This window comes from Sminthopsis crassicaudata, chromosome 2, assembly GCF_048593235.1.
Source record: "Sminthopsis crassicaudata isolate SCR6 chromosome 2, ASM4859323v1, whole genome shotgun sequence".
In the NCBI taxonomy this organism is placed as follows: domain Eukaryota; kingdom Metazoa; phylum Chordata; class Mammalia; order Dasyuromorphia; family Dasyuridae; genus Sminthopsis; species Sminthopsis crassicaudata.
Window position 1 is genome coordinate 224,294,141 of NC_133618.1, and position 13,866 is coordinate 224,308,006.

The window sequence follows — 13,866 nt, forward strand, 5'->3', positions numbered from 1 at the left end:
TTGCTCATCATTTCTTATAGTGCAGCATTATTCCATTGCAATCATATACTTGTTTAGCCATTGCACAATTGATGGACATCAACTTAATTTCCAATTCTTTGTCACCATTAAAAGAATAAATATATAAATGTTTTTGTATATATAGGTTCTTTTTCTTTTCTATTTTTTGAGGATGCAGACCTAGTAATGGAATTATCTAGCTCCAATTCTTGAAGTCCTTTTTCATCCTTCAGATGCCAACTCAATGTGCTCCCCTAAATTGACTTTTTGAAATCCTTCTCCTTCTTCAATGACAATTCTTCCATAATACTTTTCCTGTACACCTTAATAGGAAATAATCTCTCCCTCCTCTGAATATCTAGGGGACTTTGTATCTTATCACTTTCCTCCTACCACAACCAAATTTATTTTATAGGAATTTATCTTATTTCTCTTATTAGGTTATGAGCTTCTTGAAACAAGGTATCTCCCCAATTGCCTAATACAAAGCCTTGCACATGACTATATATAGTTAAATTTGCTTAATTCTGCATATATACTGAGGGGACCATTTGAAAAAACTTAGACGGTCACAGGACTTAGAGCTAGAAGAAACCTTAGAAATAATCTAGTGCAACTTGTTCCTTTTACAGATGTAGGAATTTATTTGTTTTTTAATCATGTCCAATTCTTCATGAGCCTATTTAAGGTTTTCTTGGCAAAGCTACTAAAATAATTTGCCATTTCTTACTCTAGCTCATTTTACAAATGAGGAAACTGAGGCAAGCAGGATTAACTGACTTGTCCAGGTTCATACAGCTGATAAGTGAAGCCAGGAACTCCAAATCCAGAATGTTTATTTGTTTGTTTGTTTGTTTTTTTAAACTAGATCATGCTTCCTGATTTAAGGCTACATTCATTTATCCCATTATGGAATAGAATAAGTACTAGTTTCTGCAGTAATAAATTGGGGAAATGCAAGCAGATTACTTTAAATGTTTTTACTTCTTTTTATTTATTCCTATTCCCAAGCATGTGATGCTTCACAGACAACAAAGGCAGTAAGGTGGATGGGTTCCATGGTCTGGAAAATCAAAGTCTATATCTAGAGCAAGGCAAAGGGCATTTTGTTCCAGAGTACTAAAATTTAAACGGTCCCCAAAACACAGTTTGGGCACAAAAACCCTAATTATGATTCTGTGGGTTAAGGTTTATATACATATATATATATATATATATATATATATATATATATCACAGGTTTTATCAGACCTGTGAATTATGCTGGCAGCCAAGAGGAAAGAAAAAACCAAAACACTTCGCCTGTTGTGTATGTCACAGTCCTGCCTCCTTTATTTATTATCTTTACTAAAAATCAGTGACCAATCTCTAATTCTCAGGACACGCTAGAGTGATATGAAACTCCAAACAATGAGACATTCTCAGCATGGGGTAGAGGAGTAGAGACAAAGCCACTGACAACCTTGAAATAAAAGTCTGCGGCTTTTTAAATCCCTGTGTTTGGCTGAACCTGCCTGACAGCATCCAGGTGCTGAACGTGTCATTGAACTCAACAAGGAGATTTAGAGGAAGTAGAGCCCAGACCCAGCTACCCTGTTTGGCTTTCCTGCTGAGGATTAATATTGGAGCTTAGGAGATGGTGATTCACCCTCTATCCTGTTACCTAACCCCCCTTCCCTTTTATACAATCATAGATACATAGGTCCACCCTCATGTTACCTGAAAAGGTTAGCCCGAGGCAAATTGGGAAGCCAAGGAAATCTGTATAAAGTCAGTCCTTTCTCCCCATTTCTTGGCACTTATATCTGAGCTCTCTGCCCTGGTATTCCATGCTGGTGACTTTTCTCCCAGTCAATGCCTCCTGTTTTACCTGCCTTCTAGTCCTGCCTAGGACCAAGCTTTCTACAGCATCCTTTGGGACTTTTGACCATAATGGCTGCCTGAACAGATGCAGATCACTAAGCTGTCACTACTTTTCAATATTGACTTTTGTAAGATTTTGAGATCCAAATTTTTCTCCCTCCTTCCCTTTCCTTCCTCTCCCCAAGACAGCAGGGAATCTGATATGCTATATGTGTACAATCATGTTAAACATATCTCCACATTAGTCGTATTATGGAAGAAGACTCAGAACAAATGGAAAAAAAAACATGAGAAAGGGGGGAAAAAGTGTTTCAATCTACATTCAGACTCCATAGTTCTTTCTCTGATTGACACCCCCCCTTTTTTTTGGAGAGGCAGTATGATGGAATAGAAATAGAACTAAATTTAGGGTCACAGGACCTACATTTGATTCCCACAGAGGCTGTGTTATCCAGAGTCTCACTGCACCATATCTAGCATTAGAATCCAGAGCCTCTGATCTTAAACATAACACCCTTTTTTATTCCACTATATTATGTTGTATCCCCATAATAGATTGTAAGCTCTGTCAGAGCAGGAACTACTATGGTTTTTATCCCCACAGACTATTTATTATTTGATTATCAAAGTTGTAACTCAACTCTGATCCTTTAATTAGTAATGATTAGAAGTCCTTGATTTCATTAAAGGTCCATTCCCTCTACTGTCCCCTCCCAACCACTCTCCCTTCTCCCAATTCTCCTGTTGTAATTCTCGCTTATGTTTTTGAGAACAGTGTATTTCAACTTTCATCCTAGTGGCTGCTAAATTATGATTCTGACTGTGGCTCCTTAGTACTTGAATTCTTTCTGACGATAATATTTTTTCTTTGGCCTAAAAGTGCTAGATTTTGGCTATAGTGTTTCTAAAAGTTGTAGTTTTGAAATTTTAGGAAGTTCTTGATAGATTCTTCAATTTCTACTTTACTCTGTAGTTCTAAGATATCTGATCAGTTTTATGATTCCTTGAAATATGATATTGCTGAACACTGAATATTTTTGTTTATTTATAGCTTTCAAGTAGTTTAATAATTCTTAAATTATCTTTACTTGATTTGTTTTCCAGGACAGTTATTTTTCCTATGAGCTATTTCACATTTTCTTGTTTTCAGTGTTTTGACTTAGTTTTTAATATTTATTATCTTATGGAGCCATTTGTTTCTATTTGATCCATTCTAATTTTCAGGGGATTTGTTACTTGAGCAAGTTTTTATACCTTTTATGTCAAACTGTAATTTCTCTTTAAATTTTTCCTCCCACAGCTCTCATTTCTTTTCTATTTGTTTCTTCCATCACTATCATTTTGTTTACAAATTCTTTTTTAAACTCTTAAAGAAAAACCTCTTGATTAATCTTTTGAGAAATTCTAATTGAACTTGTGCCCAAATTATTTTCTCCTTTGAAGTTTTGTTTGTAGTTATTTTAAGTCATTCTCATTTTCTGGATTTGATAAAGATGCTTATGATCAATAGTTCTTTATGCGAGGATTCTTTTTGTTTGTTCATTACAGTCTGCTTCCTGACTTTAGCCTTTATATCAGAACTGTATTCTTTACCCTTCTGGTGGGAATGTCAAGAAAGACTGTCTTCTTTCTTGGGATATTGAGTGTTATGTCTCAGGAACAGATTAGACTGGGGACCTGCAAACCTTCAGTGCTTCCAATGTAGTCCAAAGGCAAATTCTAGATCTGAGTTTGGATCTGGGCAGCATATCCGTAGGCTTGCTCTGTTGAGAGTTACAGTAAACTACTGCTAGACTCAGCCGCTATCTGGGATGCTCTCCTGGGTAAGAGTGCAGAATTGCAGGCTCCTGTTAGGTCTGAGATTTGTAAATTAATTATTCCACAAGTTCCAAATGGGCTGGGAATTAGAACTGAGATCCCACTTCATTTTTGGGATCAATCGTACATAGTTCCTGCTTCCTTGTGAACTTGCTCAGGACCCAGGCCAGAGCATGCAAACAATCACTTCTCATCCTAGAAATCTTCTCTAGGCACAAATCCCCTCCTCAGCTCTCACTGGCTATGTGACCTAGAACCAAGTAGAGAATGATAGAGCCTCCATAAAACAGCTCTTCCTGTACCCTGCATAGGGCCAGGCCCCTCCATGTTGGGGCTAGAACTTCTTGCCCTGGTGCCCATCCTCTCCCCATGCTGGAGTGTTCAGCATGGCCATTGCTGGCCAGACCCTGTTCCCAATATGTGTAGACCTCTCTCTCTTTCTATGCCAATTTGGGTTAGACAAATGACTCAAGATGACTTTTTTCTTGGATTTTGTCTGTGCATTTTCTAAGCCTGTTTGGAGGAGTTGTGGCCAGGATCTTGGTCTCACTTCTTCCTGCTCTTCTGCCATCTTTTATATTTTGTTTTGTACTATTTTATTTTTATATCCTGGAAACATGAGCATTTGCTGTTGCAACAGGATTGCTGGCAGTTGCTATCAGCTTTCCTAGAGGTGGGCATAGAAACTTCTCTGAACTTTACTGTGATGATAATCATTCACTGGGGCAGGAGGAATCAGAAAGGTGAATGGAGAAGTCTCCCTGAAGTAGCAGAAAGACTCACTGGGAATATTGAGTGTGTATGTGTTTGAGGAAGGGGAGGTGTGAACACTGTCTGATGGGGAGGCAGCATGTTGTGTTGGGAAGACAATTGGCTAAAAGCAAAAAATATCCATGAAAAAAACATTTTTAGAGGAGAGTTGACTTTGAGGACAGACAACCCAAGGTTCAAATCCTTCTGATGATGATTCTTGACTACGTGACCTTAAATCTGAGACTTAATCATCCCAGAACTCAGTTTTTTCACCTTTAAAATTCTGGTCATTTGGTCCAAAAATGACTTCCAGGACTCCTCACAGATTTAGAGCTATGATGTATGATAGGCTTCTTACATTGGGGGTCCTGACCTTATATGGGTCACTAAATGTAGGGATTGTGAAATTATGATTTATTAGCAGCAAACATTTGCTTTGTATGTCAATTTTACATATCTATATATCTGAGGTCATGTAAAAATTTCTTAGGTGAAAAGAAGTTGAAAAAGGAAGCCTTGATGCATGAGGCAGAGAAAAAGTGAAGAGAATTTAAATCCCTAACTTGGGGCAGCTGGTTGGTACCAGGGGATAGAGGGCCAGCCCTAGAGTTAGGAGCAGTTGAGTTCAAATCTGCTGTTTGGTCAGGACAAGTCACTTAACCCCAATTATCTCTCCCCCCCTTCCACAATGCCCTAATTCAACTAAGAGTCAGGGTTACGGAGCTTAAGTTGAGGGAGGCAAGTCAGCAGAGATCTGGTAGTTTTCATAGAAACCCAATATGGCTTGTGGTACAGTGGATAGAGCACTGGGCTTGTAATCAGGAAGACTGAGTTAAATAAGATCCTTACCAGCTGTATGATCTTGGGCAAGTCATTTGCTTCAGTTTTCTCAATTGTAAAAAAGAGGATCTAAATAGGACCTACTTCAATGGGTCCTTGTGAAGTTCAAATACAATAATATTTGTAAAGTGCTTAGCAGTTCTGTCCAGCCCAAACGCTTGCTCCTTCTTCTCTCCACCTCTTTAAAATATGAGCTAACTAGAATGATTTAGAAACAAGCTCAATTCAGATGGGCTATATGGCTAGGAGCAATATGAGCCACATAGAAATGGTATTGATAAGATATTATTGTTGAGACTGAACTCATTCCATCTGTCCTCAAGTGACATGTAGATTATATTTATTGGTGTTTTATCATCCCTAGAATATAAGTTCTTTTGTAAGCAGGGACTTACCTTGTTAATCTTTGTATCTTCTGTATCACTTAGCACAGAAGTAATTAAAATCCAGCTTCAGATAGTAGCTGTAGGATCCTGGGCAAGCCTTTGTCTGCTCCAGTTTTCTTAACTGCAAAATGTTGATAATAATAGTACCTGCCTCCTAGGTTGTCGTGAGGATAAAATAAATATTGATATGATGCTTCGTAAACCTTAAAGTACTATATAAGTGAGATATTATTATGACAATACCTCAGAAGGAAGAAATTAAAGAAGGAAGGATAGAAAGAAAAGAAGAAGGAAGAAATGGAGGGAAAGAGGAAAGGAAGAAGGGAAGAGAGAACCCACTCCCTGAGATTGGTCTTTCAGATTGATGAGGGAGGGGCAGATTTCCAGAGTTTGGAGCATGCATAAATATTGTTCTCATGATGGGAAATTCACTGAGGGGGTGGAAAAAGCTGTTGGGCTGCCTTAGAATCACAGACCCACCATCTTTGTTAGTTAGCTCCATTGCTCTGTTAAATTCCCCGATGCCATGGACCACCATAATGTGGACACTGGTGGCCCTCTCTCCAGTGGAAACACCAAGACTAAATGTTTCAGAGAGAAGAGACAGGAGGTACATTAGTTATACAACTGATTAAGGGGAAAGTCAGGCTATATTCTATTGTTTCTACATGACTGAAAGTGATTTCAGTGCCCTCTAAATTCAGCAACCAAGGCCAGAGTCTCATTTGCCTGCCTTTACTTATGACTTTACTATAAATGACCAAAATTGCTTTTCACACTCTTGTACTACAAGGCTTACAAAACTGACCCACCAAAAACAGGGAAGTAGTAGTTTAGAGCTGGAAGAGACCTTGTTATTGTTGTTATTATTTATTGCTTGTCCTTCATTCTCCAAAAGGATTATGACATCAGGGAGGTAAAAATCCAAGTGAATTGGATTTCAGTGATGGAGGGATGTGCAAGGTCATCTGCCTCACTTTCCCCTCCAGAGCCATTTAGTTCTAGTGCCCAGGACTACAGCCAATGGGAGACCTTGGCCTTTTGAAATTATGGGGACTATCTTGTTCAACTCCTTCATTTTATAAAGATTCCCAGAGTTGCACAGGAGTAAGTAACAGTGCCAGAATTTGAATCCAACCTTTAAGAGTTGCCTCACTCTGCAGGAACTTGTGCTGCCAGCTAATTGAAGTCTCTGAAACTCGTTCTGCCTGTTACCTGTCAGCTAGGTGTTTTCCTAGTTCTTCCCCTCTGATTACATAACTGGAATTGACCAGGCTGGAAGCAGAAACAAAGCCCGATTGTCATGTTCTTTGTTTGCTTGTGAACATTTCTTTGGCTTGGTACAATGCCTTCTCACCTTGGATCTCAGACCTTTGTTTTGACATCAGTGAATCTCCTCCATACCAGGCTAAGTTGGATGAAATCACCTTACTATGCCCTGTGCTCAAACTACAGCTTTGGGAAAGGAACAGCTCCGTCCAAACAAGTGGATGACATGCCAAAAGCAACTAGGCTAGTGGATGGGGAGGATTTCAGCCTTAATTGTAGCTATATGACCTTTTGCAAAATATGGGGTGATTTCAGTCTCATGGCAGGGAAAGGACATTTTCTTTCTAAATCATAGTCTACACTCAGTTCTCCTATGTTCTTCCCAGTTAGTCATTGCTTTAAACCATGGAACCTGACTTCCATCCCTACTATACTATTTAAACTACTATTTCTAAGGTTATCAATGAATGATCTCCTTGTTACTCAGCCCTTTCTCCAAAAAGATGATAAGATTGAGAATTGGAAAGGACCTTAATGGTTGTTTAGTCCATTCTACCCCATTTTATAGGAAACTAAGAGTTATAAAGTATAGAGGGTGGGAACTCTGGGTAAGGTATAAGAATCTTCAGCCCAGAGGGAATCTGCTGACAAAGTCTGGTTTGGCTCCCCACCTCCCCTAAGGGCTCTTACCCTTCCTAAGAAATCAAAGAAGGCGTGACCGCTTCCCTTTGGTGTTCTCACCCTTCCTGAGAAGTCAAGGAAGGCATGAGAGCACCAAAGGGAGGTGGGGAGCTGAACCAGACATTGTCAGCAGGTTCCCTCTGGGATGAAGGGTCTTACACCTTACCCAGAGTTCCCCCACTATCTGAGGCCCTCAACAATAAAGATCATAGGTTATGAATTCAAATGCATCTAATTAAGCTTTCTTATCCTATAAATCAGGAAACTAAGAAATATTAAGGTATTAAAGCCCATGCTCAAATGGGAAGTAGCAGAGTTGGGATTTGAACTTAGGTCCCTGACTTCTTACATCTTATGTCCCTTGCCTCCCCCACATATTCTGATCTGGTGACCCTGTCCTCTTTGTTGTTGCTCAGATACAACCCTTCATTTTCCTCCTCTGCCTCTGACTGTCCCCCAAGTCTGGAAGGCTCTCCCTCCTCAGTTCTGCTTCCTGGCTTGCTGAGGTTCCTTCAAGTCCCAGCCAAAATCCTTCCTTTTTTTTCATAAAGTCTTTCCCAATCCTTCTTAATTCTAGTGCCTTCCTTTTATGGATTACTTCCAATTTATCTTTTATTTAGCTTGTGGTCATATAATTGTTTATATGCTGTCTCCCCATTAGACTAGGAACTCCCTGAAATCTAGAACTGTCTTTTGCCTTTCTTTGTATCTCTAACTTTTAGGAGAGTGCCTAGCACATAGTGGATGCTTAATAAAAGTTTGATTCACTGAATCATTTTGCCCTTAATAATTTTGAGTCCCAGAATACTATTCTGTTCACAGATTAGGAACCTATTAAGACAGACCTTCTTTATCCCCACTTCTGAGATAGTATAAGCTTATGAAAGGGAAGGGACAATTCTTTCACAAAAATAATCCTGGATTATAAAAGAAAGAAAAGGACCCACATGTGCAAAAGTGTTTGTAGCAGCAATTTTTGTGATGGCAAAGAATTGGAAATTGAATGGATGGCTATCAATTGGAGAATGACTAAATAAGTTGTGATAATAGGAATGTAATGGAATATTTTTGTTCTCAGAAATGATAAACTGGCTGATTTTGGTAAAGCCTGGAAAGACTTACATGAACTGATGCTCAGTGAGGCGAGCAGAACCAGTTGAACACTATCTAAGGTAACAGAAAGATTATGTAATGATCAACTATGATAAACTTAGCATTCCTCAGCAATACAGTGATCCAAGACAATTCCAATAGACTTGGGAATGGAAAATGCCATCCACATCCAGAGAGAAAACTAAGAAGATTAAATGCAGATAGGAGCATAGTATTTTCACTTCTTTTTTTGTTGTTGTTGTTGATGTTTGTTTGCTTTTTCTTTCTGGTAGCTTTCCTCTTTTGCTCTAATTTTTCTTTCCCAACATGACATATCAAAATATATTTAAAATGATTGCACCTATATAATCTGTATATCAGATTGCTTACTGTCTTGGAGAGCGGGGAAGTAAGAGAGGGAAAAATAATTGGGAATTCAGAATCTTACAAAAATGAATGCTGAAAACAATCTTTACATAACTGGAAATTAGAAATTAGAAAAAAAATTGGAAAATGGAAAATAAATGGAAATGGGAAATAAAATACTATTGAGAAATAAAAACACAAACAAAAGCCAAAATGGTCTTGGATAGGCTTTAAATAAACTTCCCTGTTTCTGTTGCCTAGGTCAGCAATCTTGATAATAGTATTTATTCTTTCCTCTTCCTCACCTTAGTAATCAATCAGTAGTCAAGAGTCAGATTCTACATATTTAACACTTATTGGACTACCTCCCTTCTAGGGGAGGAAGTGGGGGGGAAGGAGAGGAAAATTTGGAACACAAAGTTTTGCAAAAGTCAATGTTGAAAAATTACCCATGCATATGTTTTGCAAGTAAAAAGCTTTCATAAAATAAAATTTAAAAAAAGATTCAGATTCTACTTTCACAGCAACCCTTTCACTGCTTACCTTCTCTCACTGTCTCAGGCCTGTACTGGCAATAGATTCCTAATTGGTGTCCTGCTGTCATTCTCTTCTTTCTCCAATCTGTCCTCTGCACAGCTGCCAAATATTACTAAAATATATGTAAGGAGGAGGAGATGAGATTCCTACTTCTCTCCCCCAACCCCAACCCCACCCCAGTTCATTTGATAGACTCTCAGAAGGCTTAGAGTTTTAATGAGGTTTTAAACTAAGGTTAAAAGATAATACATGAAGTGCTAATACTCTTTGATAGTGTCCAGTAGGGAACAAAGTAACTGACTGAACAAACCCCTTAGCAATGTCTCTGGGGACTTTTTATTTTTTAAATACACATTTCTTTATGAATCATACTGGAAAGAGAAAATTAAGAACAAAAGGGAAAAACCACAAGAGAAAGGAAAAAAAAAAAAAAGAAAAAGGAAAAAAAAGTGAACGTAGCATGTGTTGATTCATATTCAGTCTCCGTAGTCTCTCTCTGGATGCATATGGCCTTTTCTTTCCAAAGTTTATTGGAATTGCCTTGGATCATTCAAAGGCTGAGAAGAACCAAATCTTGCATCATTCATCATAGCATAATCTTGCTGTTATTGTGTACAATAAACCCTGGTTCTACTTGTATCACTCAGCATCTGTTCATGTAAATCTTTCTGGGCTTTCTAAAATCATCATTTTTTATAGAACAATAATATTCCATTAGTTTCATATACCATAACTTATTCATCCATTCCCCAATTGATGGACATCTGCTCATTTTCCCAATTCTTTTCCATATGGGGGTTTTTTCAAAAGCAAGATTGAGTTTGAAAGTTGGAGATTTTGTTAAGGCTGGCGCTGATTATGGAGAAGTGACTTCAGGGAAGGAAAAGTAAAGAGGAAAAAAGTCTCTTCTCTCTTCCTCTCTCTCTCTTTATTGTCTATGTAGCTTTGAAGAAAAGCTCCGAGAGATTTCACATTCAGGAAGGAGCTGAGACACTCACTCCAAGAGACACAGATACAGAGAAATAGTCACTTGAAGAGAAATATGTTCAAGGTATTAGCCCTGACAATCACTATTCAACCATGGAGTGCAGCAGACTGTACAAGCCCAAATTTTGAGACTATTCCTCCCATATACAAGTATGTACGTATGGGAGAATGTGTGCTCAGGGGAAAGTTTGTAACTTCTCTTCCTATGTCATTTGAGTAAAAGTCTTAGCTAGGAGCTAATTGAATCTATTGGCTAATTATTAATAAGAAGTGCATCAGTGGAAGCTTGTAAACTAAAGTAGTAGGAGTTGTTCTACCCATAGGGTTACCTACAGAGTCTAAGGTAGTAGCATCCCATGCTCTGGGGAGCCAATTTGCTAGTGTACCTTGGGGAAGTAGACCAGAAGAAGTAGCATACATTGATCTGATCATGTTGCTCTTATAATCAGAAATCTTCTGTGGCTTCCTATTATGCCTAGGATAAAATATAAATAAGCCACTTCCACTTTCAGATATTTTATTTCCCTAAAAGAACAGGAAATGGACATTCTTTGAGGAAAAAGTAGCTTGGGACAATTTTGAGGATCTGAGAGAATATTATCCCTCAGATAAATGTACTAAGAGGCCTGTTTGAAAGCAGGTCACAGGTCCAAGTTGTGAAGTTGAGGTGACTTCAAGGCATTTCTCTCTGTCAATTATATTACATAAGATTTTTCAGAATTTTGAATGTTATTACTGAGAAAATTTAAACCAAAAAATTATTTGTGGATTATGGGGAAGAGTAGATAAGGACTATACAGGATTATACCCAATAGAAATGTTTCTCATCATCAAGTAGAGGGGCCTTATTTTGAGGCAGAAAAATTGGTTAAAAGCTCAACACAGGAGGAAAGATGGTTTAGGAGAAGAGAAATTCAGAAACTTGAGAAGTCAATTGCTGAAAATGCTTCCTGAAACAAAATAGTCAATAACTATAGCAATCTAGTGTTTGGCAAACCCAAAGACCCCAGCTTTTGGGATAAGAATTCACTATTTGACAAAAACTGCTGGGAAAACTGGAAACTAGTATGGCAGAAACTAGGTATTGACCCACACTTAACACTGTACACCAAGATAAGATCAAAATGGGTTCATGATCTAGGCATAAAGAACGAGATCATAAATAAATTAGAGGAACATAGGATAGTTTACCTCTACTTGTGGAGGAGGAAGGAATTTGTGACCAAAGAAGAACTAGAGATCATTGATCACAAAAATAGAAAATTTTGATCTATATCAAATTAAAAGGCTTTTGTACAAACTAAACTAATGCAAACAAGATCAGAAGGGAAGTAATAAACTGGGGAAACATTTTTACAGTTAAAGGTTCTGATAAAGGCCTCATTTCCAAAATATATAGAGAATTGACCTTAATTTATAAGAAATCAAGCCATTCTCCAACTGATAAATGGTCAAAGGATATGAACAGACAATTTTTGGATGAAGAAATGTAAACTCTTTCTACTCATATGAAAAGATGCTCCAAATCATTATTGATCAGAGAAATGCAAATTAAGACAACTCTGAGATACCACTACATACCTCTCAGATTGGCTAAGATGACAGGAACAAGATAATGACAAATGTTGGAGGAGATGTGGGAAAACTGGGACACTGATCCAAACAATCTGGAGAGCAATTTGGAACTCTACCCAAAAAGTTATTAAACTGTGAATACCTTTGAGCCAGCATTGCTGTTATTGGGCTTATATCCCAAAGAGATATTAAAGGAGGAAAAGGGACCTGTATGTGCAAGAATGTTTGTGGCAGCCCTCTTTGTAATGGGCTGTAAATGGGCATGTAAGTGGTATATGAATGTTATGGAATATTATTTTTCTGTAAGAAACGACCAGCAGGATGAATACAGAGAGGCCTGGAGAGACTTATAGGAACTGATGCTGAGTGAAATGAGCAGGACCAGGAGGTCCTTATATACTTCAACAACAACACTGTATGAGTATCAATTCTGATGGAAGTGGCCCTCTTCAATAATGAGAGGATCCAAATCAGTTCCAATTGATCAGTGATGAACAGAACCAGCTACCCCCATCGAAAGAACACTGGGAAATGAGTGTGGACCGCACCATAGCATTTACACTCTTTCTGTTATAGCTTGCTTGCATTTTTGTTTTTCTTCTCAGGTTATTTTTACCTTCTTTCTAAATTCAATTTTTTGTGCAGCAAAATAACTGTGTAAATATGTATACATATATTGTATTTAACATATACTTCAACATATTTAACATGTATGAAATTACCTGCCATCTGGGGGGAGAGAGTAGAGGGAAGGAGGGGAAAAGTTGGAACAGAAGGTTTTGCAAGGATCAATGTTGAAAAATTACCCATGCATCTGTTTTGTAAAGAAAAAGTTATAATAAAAAGAAAAGAAAAGAAAATGCTTCCTGAAGACAGGATATAAAACCAAATGATAGCTGAAGTGGAGACCTGTTTGACTGGAGAAAACTATAATGACTGGAATCTGATTGGAAAAAAAAAATTGACTTGGCTTATTGCCCTTTATGATTATAGGGATAGCCAGTAAACCCTAAGATATCTTAGGAGGATTGAGCAATCAAATGTCTTTTTTTGTATTCCCAGAATTTATGTGGCTGTGTTATATACAAAATCACCATTCTGGCATTTAAAGACTTTCACAAAATGGAGTCCAGCTGGAGGTGTCATGGAGGTAGCTCATGCTAACATTCTTAAGAGCTGATTGTTAAAATTCAGCATGAGGACTTATACTTTAGAAATTGGAAAATGCTATAAATCAGGGTTTGATCCATTATTAATACTTTTTATGGAGTTGATTATTAAATTTATCCGCCTTTTATATTACTTCCCTTCATTTCCTCTATATTTTAGCTGTTCTCTGTTTATCACATTCCATCTCCTACCACTATGACTTCATACAGGTTTTATCCCGAGTCTGCAATACAAGCCTTCTCACCTCTGCCTCCTAGGATCTCTGGCTTCCTTCAAAACACAGCTCAGCAAGATGCTTTCAGAAAAGCCTGGAAAGACTTACATGAATTGATGCAACATGAAGTGAGCATGAAGTGTATATAATATTATACAATGATCAACTGTGAACGACTTAGCTATTATAAACAATACAAAGATCCAACGTAATTCTAAAGGACTTATGATGAAAACTGCTATCCACTTGTAGAAAAAAGAACTGATGGAGTCTTAATGCAGATCAAAGCATACTCTTTTTAGCTTTATTTTTGTT